Genomic DNA, 18,032 nt, shown 5'->3' with positions numbered 1-18,032 from the left:
GAGGCCAGAGAAGCTTTGCCTAAGAGGAATGATGAAGTTTGTGTTAAGCTCAAGTCTGTCTAGGCCCCAGGCTATGGTCCCTCCACTGGCCTGTGCAACCCCCTCCCAGGGCGATGCACAGAGAGTCAAAGGCAGGGGCAGTCAAGGAACTCAGAACAGGGGTTGATCCAGCTGAACCAAGTATTATTTTGAAGAGGAGAACGTCAGTTTATTGATCATAAGCTCCATGTTAATATGACTTGTAATCATATTAACAATGATTGCTTAATCAGGAAGCCCAGACTGCCTGGGTTCAGTACCCTGGGCCACTTCACCTCTCCAAGACTTAACCTTCCCATCTGTAAAATGGGAATGCTCATGGATGTCCTGTGAAAACCTTGAACTCAGGTAAAGCAGGTTATATAATATCAAGCACATAATCATCATTAACTAATATTAGCTGGTATTATTTAATTTTATCCAATTATTGTTAGGGATGTGGGGATGTACTAAGTATGAGTCAAATGGTGTCACTCTTCTGATCAAAGCCCTACAGTGGTTTTCCTTCTCATTTAGACTGAATATCACCCATAAGGCCACCACTTGTTCTGGCCCCGTTGGGATTTCATCTTAATACTGCACATCCCTGCACTCATCTCTTCCAGCCACATGACCTTCCTTCGTGTCCCTGAACATGCCAGGTACATGCTCACCTCAGGGCCTTTGCACTTGTTGTTGCCCCTCACCCCATCCCTGGCTCTTCCCCCAGACAGTCAGTGGGTTCACCTCCTCACTACCTCCAGATCTTCCATCAAAAGTTGCTTTATCTATGAGTCTCTTCTTGGCCATTCTATTTAAAATTTTACCACATTTCTTACCTCCCTCTTCTAGCTTTAGTTTTCTCCACAGGAAGTTTCATCATGTGTCATACTCCATAGCAATAGGATACCGTGGAGTGCTGCCCCATGGCCTTAAAAGCTGAGTCTAGTGTGATGGTTGCATAGAATGTTAGTTTTCTATGATAGTGTAACTAATTACCCGCAAACTTTGTGGCTTAAGACAACATGCAGTTATTATCCCACAGTGTATGTGGCTCAAGACTGAGGGAAGCTTAGCTCCCTGGTTCTGGACTTCAGTCAAGGGTTTGGCCAGGGCTGAGGTCATTTAAAGGGCTGGGGGTCTGATTCCAAGTTAGCTTACTCACATGGCTCAGCAGGTCTCAGTTACCCTCTGCTGTTGGCGGGAGGCCTCAGTTCCTCACCATGTGGGCTTCTCTGTAGAGCTGCTTGAGCTTCCTCACAGCATGGCAGCTGTCCATCTCAGAGAGAGAGAGCCCAGAGACAGACCAAGGCAGAAGCTACAATGTCTCTTATGACCCAGCCGTGGAAGTCATACCCTGTCACTTCTATCATGTTCTGTTAGTCGCACAGACCAACCCTGACAGAGTATGGGAGGGGACTACACAAATATGTGAGTGTTCCAAGGCAGGAATGATGGGTCACTATCCTGCAGGCTGGCTACAACAGAATCACTATTCTTGGGTTCAAAACCCAGCCTTGAAGGGGAAAGTTACTTAACCTTTCTGGACCTCTGGCCCTCGTCTAGTATGCACTAGTATAAGAGCTTTTAATGGCGTTTGTCTGAGGGCTGAATAAAATAATACCTATATTATCTCAGGAACATATCTGGAACATATTAAGTGAGCAGAAAAAATATTAGCTATACTTTTATAGTCCAAGCTGCAGGTACAAGGGTGTTTTACACAGAGAATGACAAAGCCAGATTGCTCTGTCAGAAGCTCACTCTGGGTGCAGAATTGAGAATGGATTAGGGGGACCAAGCTAAAGAAAGGAGACCAGAGAGATGTTCTACTAACATGGACCATGATGAGGACATTAAATAAATGGAAGTAGCAGATTTAAGAGCATTTTAGAAATCATCTTAAATGTATACTATACACAGCATATTCCATCTGTTTCTGAAGTGTTTGAAGTTGCTCACTGATTCGTTCACTTGGGTGAGTGGAAGTTGGACATTTCAATTTGCCTTTCTGTGGAGGAAGGGCATTCTCTCTTCTGCTCTGAGTGGGTTTGTTCCTGTGAGACAGCGGTTAGCACTGTGTTCCCAAGTGCTTACCTTCCTGTGAGTGATTACTCATCCCCTGAGGTGTTTGGCTTGGCCATGTGACTTGCTTTCATCAGCAGCCTCTGCGACAGGACAGATGCGTGCTTTCTGCCAGACCCCTGATTCTCTTCCTTCTGCCAGGACATTGCCATGAAGCTGCCTCAGGCTTCTCAGCGGGGGAGACGTGTGCGATGGAGCCACAGCTCTGCAGCCAACCAACACGTAACTAATGAGAAACGAGAAGTCCTATAGTGGGAGGGGTTGTTACACAATGATAGCTAACTAATTCAAGGAAAACACTCATTCCTCTAGCTTCCTACTTCTATGAGGGGACTTTCCTGTACTGATTCAGAGAGGGCACACTTTCTCCTCTCTCTCTCTCTCTCTCTCTCTCTCTCTCTCTCTCTCTCTCTCTCTCTCTCACACACACACACACACATACACACGAGGTGACACTCTCTCCTCTCTCTCTCTCTCTCTCTCTCTCTCTCTCTCTCTCTCTCTCTCTCTGTCTCACACACACACACACACATACACACACACACACACCCCACACATGTGCTTTATTTCTTCCCCAAGGAAGGCCCAGTGATGAGTTTGGGTGAAGAGCCTGGGGAAAGCCAGACATCCCTTAGGAATATTGGCCATGGCACCGAGTGTTCCATGGAACCACAGGCATCACAGCGTTAGTTTCTACACAGTCAGCAGACCAGACAGGGCCTGTTTCTGTGGGGGACGGTCAGATCTCTGCTGTTTTCACTCAGATTTTCTGCCTGTGCTTGAGGAATCAGTCTGGGTCATGTGGTCTCAAGTTCTAGATTGAAGATGCACTCTTAGAGTTTTCTGATGCAGCTTTACCAATAACATCAACACAGTATTCTGGTTCCTTGTGTCTACTCTCAACCAATTTCAAAGCTGGATAGAAGGATGTTTGTCAGGAAGTTGGCATCTTCCACCAGTTTCCTGAAGAACAAAAGCCCAGATCTAATTTTTTCAAAAATTCTCTTTGTGTTCTTCCTAAGTTAGAGGTCAAAATGCAGATAAACATCGTCTGAGTTTTATTTATATATACTGTATTTTATTTATACCTTATGAATATTTATATATCTTTATATAACCTCCCTTTCCATCTGAGACAAGGCACCTATCGACTTGCCCAGCACGTCCTGACAAGCTTCAGTATGCTCCACTGCCCTCTGCGTCCCAAAGAGAAGGGCGTCATTGCCTAGTGAACACGTGACACAGGGAAATGGGCTTTGGAGACTGAAGAGTTGAGTTTGGACCTGGGCTTTGTGGGCAACCAGCTGTGTGACCTGGACACATAGCTGATCATCTGAAGCCTCCGTTTATATATCTGCAAGTGGGGATAAAGGCAGTCTCTATGTCCCTGGGGTGTGGAGCACTGAGGACCAGCCAAGTGGACACTCTGGGCTGTGGAATCACGCAGAACGATTAAGCCCGCGTGTGTTTCCCACTGGCTGTTTCTCCATAGGCATGAGATGCTGGGCCTGGGCTGCTGGGAAGCAGACATAACCATGGTTGAAGTCGATGATAGACCCCAGAACACAAGTGGGTGTCCCATGTTAAGTCTCCAACCCTTCTAGGACCAGTGACGAGGTAAAATGCAGGATGATTGCCGAAGGGATGTATGAAAGAATCATGGAATAAGGCTAGAAATTTTCCTTAAAAAATGGACAGTCATGTAGATCAGGTTGTAAACTAGAGCCCACGGCCAACTCCGGCTCTCTACCTGCTTTTGTAAATAGTTTTATTGGATCTCAGGCAAGCTCAACCCTTTGCATATTGGTCCCTGGCTACTTTCACACCACAATGGCCGACATGAGTTGGGACACAGCCTGTATGGTTCTCCAGGCCTCAAATCTTTACCATCTGGCCTTTTTGGGGAGAGATTGTGAGCCCTGTTCTAGGTAAGTGGGGGAGGAGCTGCAGGGTTGGAGGGGGGCACACAGTGTTGAGGGGACAGTGAGATGAGCAATCTGAGGGAAGCAAGGACGAGAAGAGGCAGAACAGGCTCAGTGGGCTCAGCATAGAGGAGGCTTTGAGGTCCAGAATGATGAGGCCATGGGGAGACAATGCAGGTGGTGGAGCAGGAAAGAGATGATGTTTGCTGTCGACTCAGTGCAATTATTAGAGGTTTAACACCAATCCTCCGTTTTTTAATCTAATGGTGGGAGGGTTGTGTAGACATAAACAGGCAGAACAGATGGGAAGCATGGGAAGCAGTTGCTTATTGGGAGTGGGGTGTCGGCCGAGAGAGAAGCAGCTGTGATTTGTTTCCTTACTGGTGTGGGAGTAGTCTCCCCACGAAAGCAGAAGCAATGAAGTCGGTAGTGGCAAACTCGCAGTTGGTGAGAGCCGGGCTTTCGAGTGTGTACGTCCCGAGATGTGAATAGGCATTCCACCAAAAAGGAGCTTTCTCAGATCTGTTGCCTCCTGGAAATGTCGTGTTAAATCAACCTAGGTGAACATTTCAGCATCTAGAATGTAGCAATATATGTCTCCTAGAGGAGATGCAGGATGCTGTTTCTCCCACGTTTATTTCAGTGTGTGTGTGTGTGTGTGTGTGTGTGTGTGTGTGTAGCATGCATTAATAACCATCTCAGCGGACATATTTGTCCTGAGAAATGCACTTAGAAGCCCTGGCCCAGGGGCCCTCTAAAGAGCTCCGGGAGAGCATGCCTGGATGGCTCGGAGGGAGGTTACCTGCCTCCAGACGTTGCTGCCTCTCTCTTTCCTCTGCCCACTGGCTGCTGGATGCCTTGTCTTCCACAGAGCTTGCAGTTTTCCTAATAATTTATGTACATGTTGATTTCTACATTTGCAAGTGGATTCAGCTTGATTAGCAATTTAAATGGAAATTTTCTAACCATTATGAATTGGCACCTAATTTGCATGTCTTGCCAATTATCTGTGGACCAAACTCATGGCCCTGAAAATATTCCTGACACTTCCCAGGCTGGGAGGCCTGACACTGCTTGGGGGATAAAAATGGTCAGTGGACATCTCAGTCAGTCTAACCTGAAGGTCACGGAGGCTTCCAGGTGTAGAACAAAGCTGATAAGACATTTTGTTGCACTTGGCTTCCATCCAACTCGAGATGGCCTTCTAGGCAGCGGCCTCAGATCAAAGCTTTTCCTGGATTAAGCAACACCCCAGTGGTCTGCCATACCTGTTACGTGAGTTTCAGGCTCTGTCACCCTCTATTTTCTTATCTGTCCTGTAGAAGCACTCAGTGCTGGTTGACATCCTCCCTGTCTCAGGGAGTCGAGCCTGCACCTCTCCCAGCTGTTAAGTGGACCCCATGTCATTTGAATGCTTGTTTCTTCAGCTGATGCTGGATGTGGGACGGCCCCAGGGACACCACCAGTGCCGAGACATCTGGTAAACCTGCAGTGCTTCTGCTCTGGGGGCTGGGAATGCGAGCATGTGGGAAGCACAGGTCTCTGCCTGCAGAGGCAGGTCAAGTCCTCCCTGACTCACTCTGATGGCACCTCTGTTGTCTGGGTGAGGGGAGGGGGCTGAACCCAGGAGAGTTCTGTAACTATTTCCCAGGGGAAGGGTCTTTTGTAAGTGTCCTCAGAATGTCCACCTTTGGAGCAAAGTCTCACAGGCCTGCCAGGCGCCATCAGCCAGTGAAATCCCCTTAGCTCTGCAGGCCATGACATCTACCTTCATTGAGTGATCCTGGGCCCAACAGGGGCCATAACTGTTGTTATTCTCCATATTTATCTGCACATATTTGTAGAGCCAGAGGTAAGTATGGAGGGGCTTGTGCTTGGATGAAGAAGTTTATCACTGAGAAACAAAAGTTGGGACTGTGGTTCCGTAAGAACTGCCCAAATAGAGGAAGAAGACTACAGGGAGAGAGGCCTGAGAGAAAGGGGGAGGGGCAACTGGGTGGGGAGAGGGCAGAACAGAACTTTCCAGAGTCTCTCTGCCTCTGCACTGCTGGGTACAAGCTTTGAGCCCCAGACCCAGGCCTGGCTAAAGCAGACTGTTGTTCTGTAGGTTCAGACCCTTGGGACTAAATAGTCTTTGTTGTAGGATTTCTAGTTGCAACCAGAAGCTCAGAGGCCCCTGGAAGCAAGAGAGCTTCCTCCAACCCCCCACTACTTTCTTCCAATTCCCAAACTGAGTTCCTACCTCTGTTCTTACCTCATCATAATTTCCCAGATTCTGTGTATATTTAAGGGACAAGATGTGGATTGAGAATGGACTTCTGTGTTTGTTTTTACACACACTTACCTGTTAACTGCCCATCTGTGTTTTAAATTCCCTACATAAAGATAATAAAATGTTTGCTTATGTGTTTTTAAGTTAGAGAATCAATAGAAGTTAATCAGAATTTTTTCCCTTGAGTTAAGAAAAACATCATAGTGTTTCTTTACCTGATGCAAATTTTAACTATACTCACTAGGGAATGGAGAGTGAGTTAATTCGTGAGTGGAAAACAGAAAGCAAGCTGAACCTTAATGGTTTAAGTGTGATGTAGCATTTATAGTTAATAGCATGGATTTGCATGGATTTGATAAATTTTTTTTCATACTACAGAAGAGTAAATGGGAAAAGAACATGCTGAAATAGCAAGAGTTTGTAGGAAATAAAGTTTATTATCCCTTGTTGGTGGTAAAGATTTTGTGTACAAAACAATATTCTTTAATATTAATAGGTTATAGGGACATTTGAACCAACAAGAACAGCGATTTTCAATATTTTTCACCTCATGGCACACATAAACTAATTACTAGAATTCTGTGTCACATCAAATAATATATTATATTTTTTGCCAATCTGACAAAAACTAGGTATAATTTTGACTCATTCACACCAGACAGCTATTTTTGTGTTGTTTGTTGTTATTTTTTTAATTTGACAATCTAAGGGAAAAGGGGTCAGTGTGCCCCTGACTAATTAGTGAGGTATTGTTTTTTGTTTTGTTTTGTTTATTTTTGGAGAGAGTGGAAGGGAGAGAGAGAGAGGAAAAGAGAGAGAGAAACATCAATGTGAGAGAGACACATCGATTGGCTGCCTCCAGCATGTGCCTGACCAGGGCTGAGATGAATCTGCAACCCAGGTATGTACCCTTGACTGGGAATTGAGTCCCCCCCTCCCCAGTCCCCCTGACTACTTCCATGCATGGGCCGACACTCTAACCTCTGAGCCACATCAGCCAGGGCAGGCCTTGCGTGTTTTTAAAATTCTTGTGGCACAGTGGTTTAAAATCACTGGACTAGAAGATGAAGGAAGTGAAAACGAGCTTGGGTTCTGAGATTATGTGCTGATAAAGCATGTGGGCCACGTCCTCTGCTGAGTGAGGGGATGAGAACCAGAGAACGTTCTGGAAATCCCTCCTGCAGAAGTCCTGGACGCAGAAGTGATGGTCTCGCTCACGGCTGCTCACAGCAGCGCTGTTCGTGGTGGGGAAAGCCTGCGGGTCCCAAATGCCACCCATGGAGGAGGGTGGTCTTTGTCGCAGGAGAACCGGCAGTTATAACTATGATCGAGGAAGGGCTCCATGCATTCATATGGAACAATGTCCTGTGTGTGGTCAAGGGGATATGGCGAATCATGGAATCGTGTAGATCGTTAGGAAAACAGAAGCTGCACAGATAGAATTTAATACAGGGAATTAGTTTAAAAGTTATTGTAGACTTGAGAAGACAAAAGGGAAAATCAAGGTGATAGGCAAGGCAGCTCCCAGCCCTCAGGCTATGAAAACAAAGGCAGGAGCAGGCTTTGGAGGAGCAGACCCCAGCCCACACTGGACCCAGGCTGCAGTTAGACCCCCGGTGCTCAGAGGGCCTCCCGGAGCTGGGACACGGCCCCCTGAGGGCGGGGTTGCTCTCTGGTGGTGCTGGACAAAGCTGGAGACTGAATCAACAGCTGCCTGGTGGAGGGGCCGTTGCAGCCACAGAAAGTCGAGGGGTGATGGCAGCCCTGTCCCTTGTCCTGCTTTCCGGTCTCCCTCTAGGACCCCCATGGACAGTGTCCGAGGGAGCAGCTGGCAGAGCAGAACTGGGGTCTCCTGAGATCCAAGTTCAGCTCCGCAGAGGTGGGTGGGGAAGAGGGACGGGTCTGGAGCACCACGGGCGTGTAATTCATGACACTGTGAGTGTGGGAAAGGGACTGGACACAGATGGGCTGCAGTGTAGCTGGGCAGGTGGCAAAGGGTGGCTAAGGAGCCTTTATGTTTGCAGTCAATATGTTCATAGTCTTTTATTAATTTTTTAAGGGTTTTTAAAATTGAATTTTAGGGAGAGGAGAAAGGAGTGGGGGAGAGAGAGAGAAACATTGATGTGAAAGCAGAGCATCCGTCAGTTTCCTCCTGCACGCCCTCTACCAGGAATCAAGCCCACAACCTGGGCATGTTCCCTGACTGAAAATCGAACCAGCAACCTTTTGGTGCACAGGGTAAAGCCCAACCAACTGAACCACACCGGCCACTGCTGTTCATAGTCCTTTAAGTCTTTCCTATGACCAGCATGTGTTAGTGTATTTACAAAAATTTCCCTTTCATAAGCATTTGTTACCTAGCTGCATATGAAAGGAAAACATGCCATTCTGACTCATTGAGAAAGCATACTTGCGAAGATTGGTCTCCTTAGAATTAGATTGAAGGGTGCGATGGGAATTTTCCCTTCTGGAGACTTCCTTTGAAAAACCACCCTGAGTCCTCCCCTCCCCCCGCCCCCCACAAACTCACACCCACGCGCCACTGCCCCCTGCTGGCTGGCGGCTGCCCTCAGCAGTGGGGTGTGCCACCCACGTGGTCAGCCCACTCACTCCCGCTCCCGCTCCCGACAGCCTGTGCCTGGCCCTGTAACAAATCTCACTGGAGCACCCTGTGGCATCAGGGAGCATCTTTCCTTCCTAACCCTCCAAGCCTGCCTGCTCCGTTGTCATGGCAACGTGGGCATGGGAATCCGGGTGAGGCCTCTCCATGAAAGCGCCCTGGAGGTTAGCTGGCCCGACCACGAAGATACTTCCATCCTCCTCTAACCGCCCAAACACAGATCTTCCCCCAGGGCCTGAATCCAGTTCTGTAATCTGCTCAGTCGTGCTTCCCTGCTCATTGACTTGCTTCTGCGGATGGATGGATCTGCACCTGCCTTTGTCTTCAGTGTTATTGGTTTCCTTCCTTCCTCCTCCCCTCTCTTCCTCCCCGCTCCTTCCCCTCTCCTTCCCTCCCTCCTTCCCCCTCCCTCCCTCTCTCTCTTCCTTCCTTCCTTCCTTCCTCCTCTCCCTGCCCACTTCCTTTTTTTCCCTCTTTTTTCTTTCAGAAGAGAAAAGACTGGCTTGCCATCCCCCAGCCTCCAGAAAACAACATGGATGTTTTAACTCCAAGAGGTGTCTGCAGTGACGGCCTCCATAGGAACACGGGTGTCTTTAGGACCGATTCTGTCCTTCAGTGTCCCTGAAACACACGTCCTAACACATTAGAGCTGGCGTCTGGACGTGAGCCCTGGGCTGTTTACTCCTCTAACCCCCCTCAGGTCCCCTGTGTGTCCCAGATCCAACTACCTGTCTGCCCCAACACAGCCTCAAGAGAGGGAGCCCAGGCTAGCAGGGCTGCCCGCATGTTCTATGGAACAGATGCCGGCCGGGGTAGGCCCTTAAGAAAGCCCAGGCGCCCACAGTGGAGCAGGGTGAGGGATGCGCAGAGGCCAGAGGGCCTGTGTTCTAAGTGGGAGGCTCTGGGTAGCTACCAGCAGCTGCAGTTTTCACACGGCCTTTCCTCACCCCAGCTTGGCAGCCCAAGTCTGCAAACCACTGGGGAAGGAGTCCTAGAAAATTCTAGTCAATTGAAGAAACACTTGTTTCACATCTTTTCAAAAATCTCTTCAATAAACTCAAAACCTTAAGGGGTTTCGGTCCTGGGGTAGCAGCAGCGTCTAAGACCCGTCAACTCTTCACCCAGAATTCCTGGGGAGCTCTGGGGGCCAAAGTGTTCTTGGTGTTGGGGACGTGGTGACCTGGCCATCTGTGGGGAGGGCTGAGTGCTCACCCAGCTGTCCTCTGCCCGAGCCTGGGCCCACACAGTGCAGGCCGGCCCAGGGCCCTCCGTGGCTGCATTAGAACCGGCAGGAAGGACGAGTCTAACGGTGAAACCCTGTGTGCCTGTGAGTGGGGCCACTGGCTCTGCTGCCGGCCTGCCCCCCATGTAGTCCCTATGCAAGGCCAGCAGGTAAGGCTCCAGATGGAAGGGGTCATTGTCAGGGGAGCCAGCCCTTCAGGGGTGCCCCTTGTACTATTGCATCCTGGCTGTGGGGGGCTGACCCCTGAGGACTGCCTATGTGTCTTCTCTCTGTAGAAACACACAGAGGAACAGGTTTTATAAATGCAAGTTCGGTGCCTGGGAGGCACAGGAGTGACAGCGCTTCCCGCACGCCCTGCTCACACAGCCTGGGCGCTCCCACCCCCACCCCCCGACACTGCAGCTGCTCTCAGCGCTGGGTCCCAGGCTCCCTCCCAGGACTGAAGGCCACACTGGGTCAGCTCACAAATAGCCGCCCCTGAGGAATTGAGTCCGTTGGAAGAGTCTCCAAATGTTCACCTTGAACCATCTGTCACGTGGGCCCCCGCGCGGAGAGCAGAGAACTGCTGAGGACGCGGTGCCCTCATGCAGCTGGGATCACTGTCCCCTGCGGTGATGCAAAGGCCCAGCGCGTTGCTCATGAAGCTGGACGATCTGGTCTGACCCAGCTGTTGCTACCCTCTGCCCTGCCCTGGAGCAGCAGCCCTTGGTGCCCCTGCTGAGCTCTTCTCCTCTGTTTGGGGGAACCCACAGCAGGAGGTTAGATGGGAGCCCACAGAACCCCTCAGGCCTGGACAGTTGCTCCTCCCACTCACTGGCAGTTGGGCATAGGCCTGGGACGTGGGCTTGGTCAACCAGCTGTCTTAGCCCAGGCTTCCCTCCAGACCACACAGGGTGCAGGTTAGCAAAGGTGCCCTTTCTCCAGACAGAGTAGCCTGTGCCCACGTGATGCTTGGCGATCGGAGTGTAGGCACTGAAATCTGGTTCTGAAGCAAGAGGCACTGAGATCCAGGAGGCAGGGCAGGGTCCGGGCCAGTGGGTGGCCTGCTGGGTCAAGGCCTGGTGACCCCAACGGGATCATCTGTCATCTAACACCATAGCATCTCCCTCCCCTGGCTGCTCGTGTTCCAGCCTCCAGGTCCCCTGGGCCTGGCCTGAACCTCACTCAGGCTGGCGTCCAGCCACCCATGACCCTGAGGCCTCCTGGTAACTTTCCAGGCGCTTCTTTTTAGCTTGACGCAGTCAGAGTCAGTTTCTGCTGTCAGCATCCAAAACCCCTGGCTGACACCCCATCCCCCAGAACTCCCAACTCCCAGTTACCTCTTGCCTGAGGCCTTTGCACTTGCTGTTCCTCTGCCAGCAACACATCCTTCCTTGACCCCTGAGCATGGCTATCCCCTCCTCACCCCATGGGTGTCAGCTCATCTCACTCATGTGGGAGGCCTCGCCTGACCCCACACTCCCAGGTGTCCCCAGCCCAGCACATGCCACACTCGGATGTGCTTGTCGGGGCACCTGACTGGCTGTGAGACAGCACTCTCCTGGTCCTTGGGGCCAGCACATCCAGTTCAGGGCAAATATCATGCCCTCGGTTGTGGCAAGGCCCATCCCAGCATCCCGGGGAAGGTTCTCCTGCAGCTCAGCCCAGAGATGCTGGTCCCCCTTAGTCTGAGTGTCAAGTTGCAGAGTCAGCTGGGGTGTCCCTGATGTGGGGCTCCCCGGCAGGGAAGAGGTGGCAGCAGTTTGCTGCACTTATCCCAACTGGGAAAAGGCAAAAGTGAGGTTTACCAGCAGGTCTTAAAACACGGTGGCTTCCTTCCCCTGCCGTCATCAGAATTTGCCTCATCTCTGAGCCACGGCAGGAGCCCCATCAGGACTCACCCCCACCCCCCAACCCCCATCCCAGGCGCAGGCAGCAAACTAAAAAGTGAAGGAGAAAAGAGAAAGAGAAAATAGTAAAGATGGACCAAAAAAAAAAAAAAAAAGGAGTAATGTATGGACATTAGTGATTAATTGGGCCAGTGTTTAAAACTATTTTGGTAAATTGTGAAACTTATGACTGGTAGAATTAAAAAAAAGGATGCCAATCTTTAAGCTACTATCAGCTATGAAAGTAGGCAAAACATCGTTTATATTGCAAAAAAAATAATAAAACTAATGCCAAACAACATTTTTAAAAGGCAAAAAAATAAAGATGCTGTATGGAGAGCAGATTTATTTCATACTGCAGAAAAGACACATGGATTAAATTCCTCTCAAAAGGGCAAACTCAGGTTAATTTTTTAATCTAAAGATATTCTAGCTTATAAAGCACATCTAAAAATAAAATGATTTAGAAAGGTTAAAAATATGGCAAAGAAATATTTGGCAAACGTGGATGAAAAGGCAGTAGGAATAGAAATGTTCAAAAAGATGCAAAAAAGGATTCAGAGAAAAATATTAAATTGGTTGAAAGACATAAATGGGACTCATAGTCAAAAAAAATTTTTTATTTATTTCCCTCTTGTGTTCTTGCAGACAATTTATTACTTGTCTCTCATATCTATGTCACCAACTCTCCCTTCTGTGTGTCATTCAACTTTTGACTTTAAAATATTTTGCCAGATTTTTTAAAGAAAAGTGAAATGCATTCATATATACTATTATGTCTTCTGGGTTTGTGTCATGCTTAGAAAGGCCTTCATGCCAAGATTACAAAGATAGAATCCTTGCTTACTTCTAATAATTCTAGGTTTTAATATTGTACACTTAGATCATTGATATACCTGGAATTTATTTTTTTAATTTTTTTCTGAAAGAAATATTTGATTGTGTACTTCATTAGTACTCTTTTGTTGTTGTTGTTAATTCTAGAGAGAGAGGAAGGGAGAGGGAGAGAGAGAGAAACACCAATTAGAGAGAAATATGCCTCCTGCACACCCCCTACTGGGTATGGAAACCACAACCCCAGCGTGTGCCCTGACAGGGAATTGAACTGGCGAGCTCTCCATGCACAAGACGATGTTCAACCAACTGAGGCACACTGGCCAGGACTGGAATTTATTTCGGTATGAAGAGCAATGACACCCCTTTCCCCCCAAACACAGATAAGCAACTCTCCCCATCTTCCTTTCGCTGACTGGCAGGACCACTTTCTCATGTGCTAAACTCCTGAGTGACTTTTGCTCTGCTGTTGGAGTCTCTGCTGTGTTCACTGATAATAGATACTCACAACTTAATAAGTCATAGTTCATGTAGCAAAGATTTTAAAAACAGAAGGAAAATGTGATGGAAGCCAGGTATATGGGGAAGCTTTTCACATACAACTGTGGTTTTGTGGCGAAACAGGTAGAAACACACACATAAGAATAAGGTAGGTTTAAAATTGTAAATAATAAAGTAAACTCCCTGTGTAGCTACATCTCAAACTTTTTACTAGTACCTACAAAGCACACACAAAGCTGCCTGTATGAAAAGTGGCTATGTGCTCGCTACAAAGCGATCATCATTGAATTCCCAAAGCAGAAATCTCAGAGGTCACATTCTGTGACCATAGTGACGATTTTTTTTAACATAAGGTGACATCAGAAACAATGGATAAACAAAAAAGATCATTTACGAAAAAAAAATCAAATCCATATCCTGTAATATTTGGAAAACACACTTTAAAACCCTAGACAACAAAATTATCATCTGTATTTTTTTCTTCCAGATGAGCTTTACAGTTATTTTGTCAAATTCTAAAATGTAATTCCGATGGGATAATGAAGACTGCATGAAATCTAAAAATTAATTAGGAAACAATTAACATTTTAAAAAACTTTTCCTTCCCATCCAGTATGGGACATCTTGGTCTATTTTTAAACTTTCCTTTCTGTCTTGGTAAGGTCTACAGGGTTCTTCACGCAGGTCGATATGTTTCACAAAGCCAGCATAATTCTAGCACCAACTGCTTACTAAGACAATGCAGAAAAGGAAACTCTACACTCATCACATTCACAAATATAGAAACAAAAGTCCTAAATAAAATCCTAGCCAAAAGAATGAAGTGGTGTATTAAAACAACAGCATATGCAAACTCAATGGAATTTATCATGGGAATTTTACTACAGAAAATTTATATGAAAACAGTTAATTGTACCCTTTTATCATTGCATCATGTGAAAAGTTGTCTTCCCCTCCCGTCCCCCCCCCCCACCAAATTTGGAGGATGTATTGGAATATCTGGTCATGGGACATAGGCGTGAGTCACTTTGGGTTACTGGGGCCACAAAACAGACAGTTCTGCCCTGGCTGGGTGGTTCAGTTGGTTGGAGATCGTCCCCATACACCAAAAGTTGCAGGGGTGCACATGGGAGGCAACCAATTGATGATTCTCTCTCACACCGATATTTTTCTCTCCCTTCCTTTCTCTCTAAATCAATAAAAACATGTCTGTGGGTGAGGATACAAAAAAGAAAACATAGATTGGGGGAGAAGGGTGAAAAGGTGAAGAGATTAAGAAGTACACATTGCCATTTATAAAGACAATCACAGGAATGTGAAGTACAGTCCATAATATTGCAATAGCTATGCATGGTGCCAGGTGGGTACTCGACTTATTCAGGGGATCAATTCATAAGGCAAACACCTAATCACTGTGCGGTACACCTGAAACGAATATAACATTGTATGTCAACTGTAATTAAAAATTGTTGGAAAATTGATTGCTAATCTCTCCAGAGTAACTGAAACAGATGAAAATAAGTCTTCCAAGACACAGTGGTCAGGAGAAGTCTGCCATGTTATCAAGCACCATAAATAGTTCAAATTAATACTGTCAGATGTAAGCCCCAAATCAGAGGGCCCCCGAGAGGGGAGGTCCCAAGCCGCCACCCAGGACGTTGGAGGCAAGAGAGAGGCTGGAGTGTGTGTGCCCTCTACTCTCCCTGCTGATGGACTCCGGGAGCTCACTGCCCTCAGGGTCGCAGCTCCTACCAGATCCCTTCTACAGCTCCACATCCCTCAAGGGTCCCCATCCTCCTGGTTCCCCGTCCTCCTGGTTCCTCATCCTCCTGGTTCCCCATCCTCCTGGTTCCCCATCCTCTTGGTTCCCCATCCTCCTGGTTCCCCGTCCTCCTGGTTCCTCATCCTCCTGGTTCCCCATCCTCCTGGTTCCCCATCCTCCTGGTTCCCTATCATCGTGCTCGCACTGCTGTGAACAGTCCACTTTCAGAGGGGCTGAACGTCAGAGGCTCCCTTGCTGCTTTGACCTTCCTCTGAGCGCCCCGGGAAGGCTCCAAGCTGCAGCTGGTCAGCCGCGGGAAGCCTGGCGCCGGGAAGGAGAGCATCAGAATTTTGTACTCCAGCCTCGTGTCTCCACCCCCGGGGCACGTGCATGCTCTCTCTGCCAAGCATAAGCAGAGACCCCTCTAGGATGGGACTAGGGCAGCCACATCAAGGGGAAGAGAAAGCCTTCTCATCAGATCAACATCTCAAGTCCGTGAGGGTCTGGGGCTCCTATGCAGGGGCTGGGCTGAGGTGGCACTGAACGTATTGGTCCCTCTCTGTGGGTGAGGGATCAAGAGGACAGAAGTGCGTGGATCCAGTGGACAGCCTTGCATGTGAAACCCACGGGTGGGGAGCACAGAGCAGGAAAAGTCCCAAGTGAAGGCCTTAGAACAGGGGCTCGGGTACAGAAGATGCCCCCCTGACACAAAACCCACACCACTTGCAGGCGGGAGCAGTCTCTATGCCTCATCTGGCGAGCCTTCCCCCAGATGCTTCTCTGTGCTTAGCAACTTCATAGCAACATTGAAGGGAAGCTCAATTCACAGTGTCTGATCTCGTAGAGAAAGCAATTTCTTTGGGTGAGAAATCCATTTGGAGGGAATGTATGTGCTTTCCCCTCCCCCTCCTCCTGGTTTCATTTCTTGATTCTTTGCTTTTTTGTTCTGATTAAATTTTGTCGCCTTCAATCCTTTCACCCTTCTTTGACATCTATTTGTAAAGCGCTCCAGAGCGCAGCGCCGGTGGCTGGAAGAAACACCTGAAACTCAGAAACCCGATGTCTTTTCCCCGATAATTAGAAGCACTCCAGCGTTCCCGACCTCTTGGTCAGTCTTCCGAGGAGGTTAGAAATAATGTGTGAGTCTGGGGACACATTTGACTTGCCTGTAACGGTTGCAGCAGCTGCCACACATTTCTTCCTCTGCTGTCATAACAACCGCACATCTGTTGACAAGGAGGTGGATGGAAGGTCCTACAGACACAGATCGCCCGTATGCTGAGCCATCTACAAAATATCTTCTCTCTCTTTTTAATTTAATGTTTCAATTTATGCTAAAGTCAAAACATTTCTCTATAGCCATGAGTAAACAGCCATGCCCATTTATATAGCCTTTTCGTCTTCCTCCTTTTTATCTTGCTAATGGCAGAGTCCAGCTTTCAGGTCTCCTTCCTACAGCCCCAAAATGCTATTGCGCCAGACCCTCTTTGAGAATCTGAAGAAAGATATCGGTCCTCCCTCTCTCCAGGAATATGAACACCCGAAGCTGAATTGCCATTCCATCTCAGGGGTTCGTGGGACTAAGATGAAGCCTTCCATGAACCACCCAGAACTAGATTTTTCTCAAGATGTAGGAGGCTAATAACGTGTATCAAAATGCCCCGAGGAGCTGGTGAAAACAAGCATGTTCCTCCAAACCAACTAAAGACCCAAGGAATCAGAATGTTTGGGATGGATGCCAGGAATCTGCATGTATCATAAGCTTCTGGGTCATCTCTATTCATGGTGAACTTTGAGAAGAATTCATTTGATTCTTTCCCACAGTATTCAAATTATTCTCAACTCGTCTCTCCAGGCCAATAAGATGTCTTTCTAGTCAATACATTCATGACCTCTTTTCTAGATGGGGAAGTTGGATCATCCAACATTTTGTCTTCATTACTCTCCAAGTCAATTACGTTAATGTATTTTAATGTCAACTCTTATTTGTGAGTTTTGCTCTTGAAAAGTAACATACCGTTTGGACAGCTTTCCTTGGAGCAGCTCTGCTGTTCCAGCTACAATAGGAAAAGAGGCAAATAAGCTCCCAGCTGGGAATGTGAGCTACCCAGTGTCAGCACTGAATACTGTTACCCTCTTAACATGCTCATTCGATTGTAAAGACTGCTGTTTGTAGCTCACTTTCTATAGGAAAGTTAGCCAGAATACTTAGGAAGAGAGAAAACACAGAAACAAGGCTCCCCTGGGCTAACCAGCAGCAGGGGAGGAAACACATCCTCTGAGGACTGGAATCTGAAGGTGCTGCCACCAGTGAGGAATGTCCTCAGGTTTTTGGTTTTACCATAAAAAATATTGAAACTTGTATTTTTTCAATATAACTTATCTATATTCAAAAATCATGGGTTTTCCCCTCAAATGTTCAAGTGCAATTGGTGCCGCATGAAGATGCTTCCTATTTACTCAGACTTTACACACTTCCAGGCACACATCTCACATTTTTATTTAAGAACTCAGAGACTTTAAATCCATTATATTTATGGACATTTAAAAATACATTTTTGTTGTTTTGTTGATGGTTTCTTTTGCTGTGCAGAAGCTTTTTATTTTGATGTAGTCCCATTTGTTCATTTTCTCTTTAGTTTCAAGTGTCCTAGGAGCTGTATCAGTGAAGAAATTGCTTTGGCATATGTCTGAGATTTTGTTGCCTTTGGATTCTTCTAGAATTTTTATGGCTTCCTGTCGTACATTTAAGTCCTTTATCCATTTTGAGTTTATTTTTGTGTATGGTGTAAGTTGGTGGTCTAGTTTCATTTTCTTGCATATATCTGTCCAATTTTCCCAGCACCATTTATTGAAGAGACTATCTTGGCTCCATTATATGTTCTTGCCTCCTTTGTCAATTATTCA

Source organism: Myotis davidii, unplaced genomic scaffold (genome assembly GCF_000327345.1).
Source record: "Myotis davidii unplaced genomic scaffold, ASM32734v1 scaffold370, whole genome shotgun sequence".
In the NCBI taxonomy this organism is placed as follows: Eukaryota; Metazoa; Chordata; class Mammalia; order Chiroptera; family Vespertilionidae; genus Myotis; species Myotis davidii.
This window is presented reverse-complemented; position numbering follows the sequence as displayed.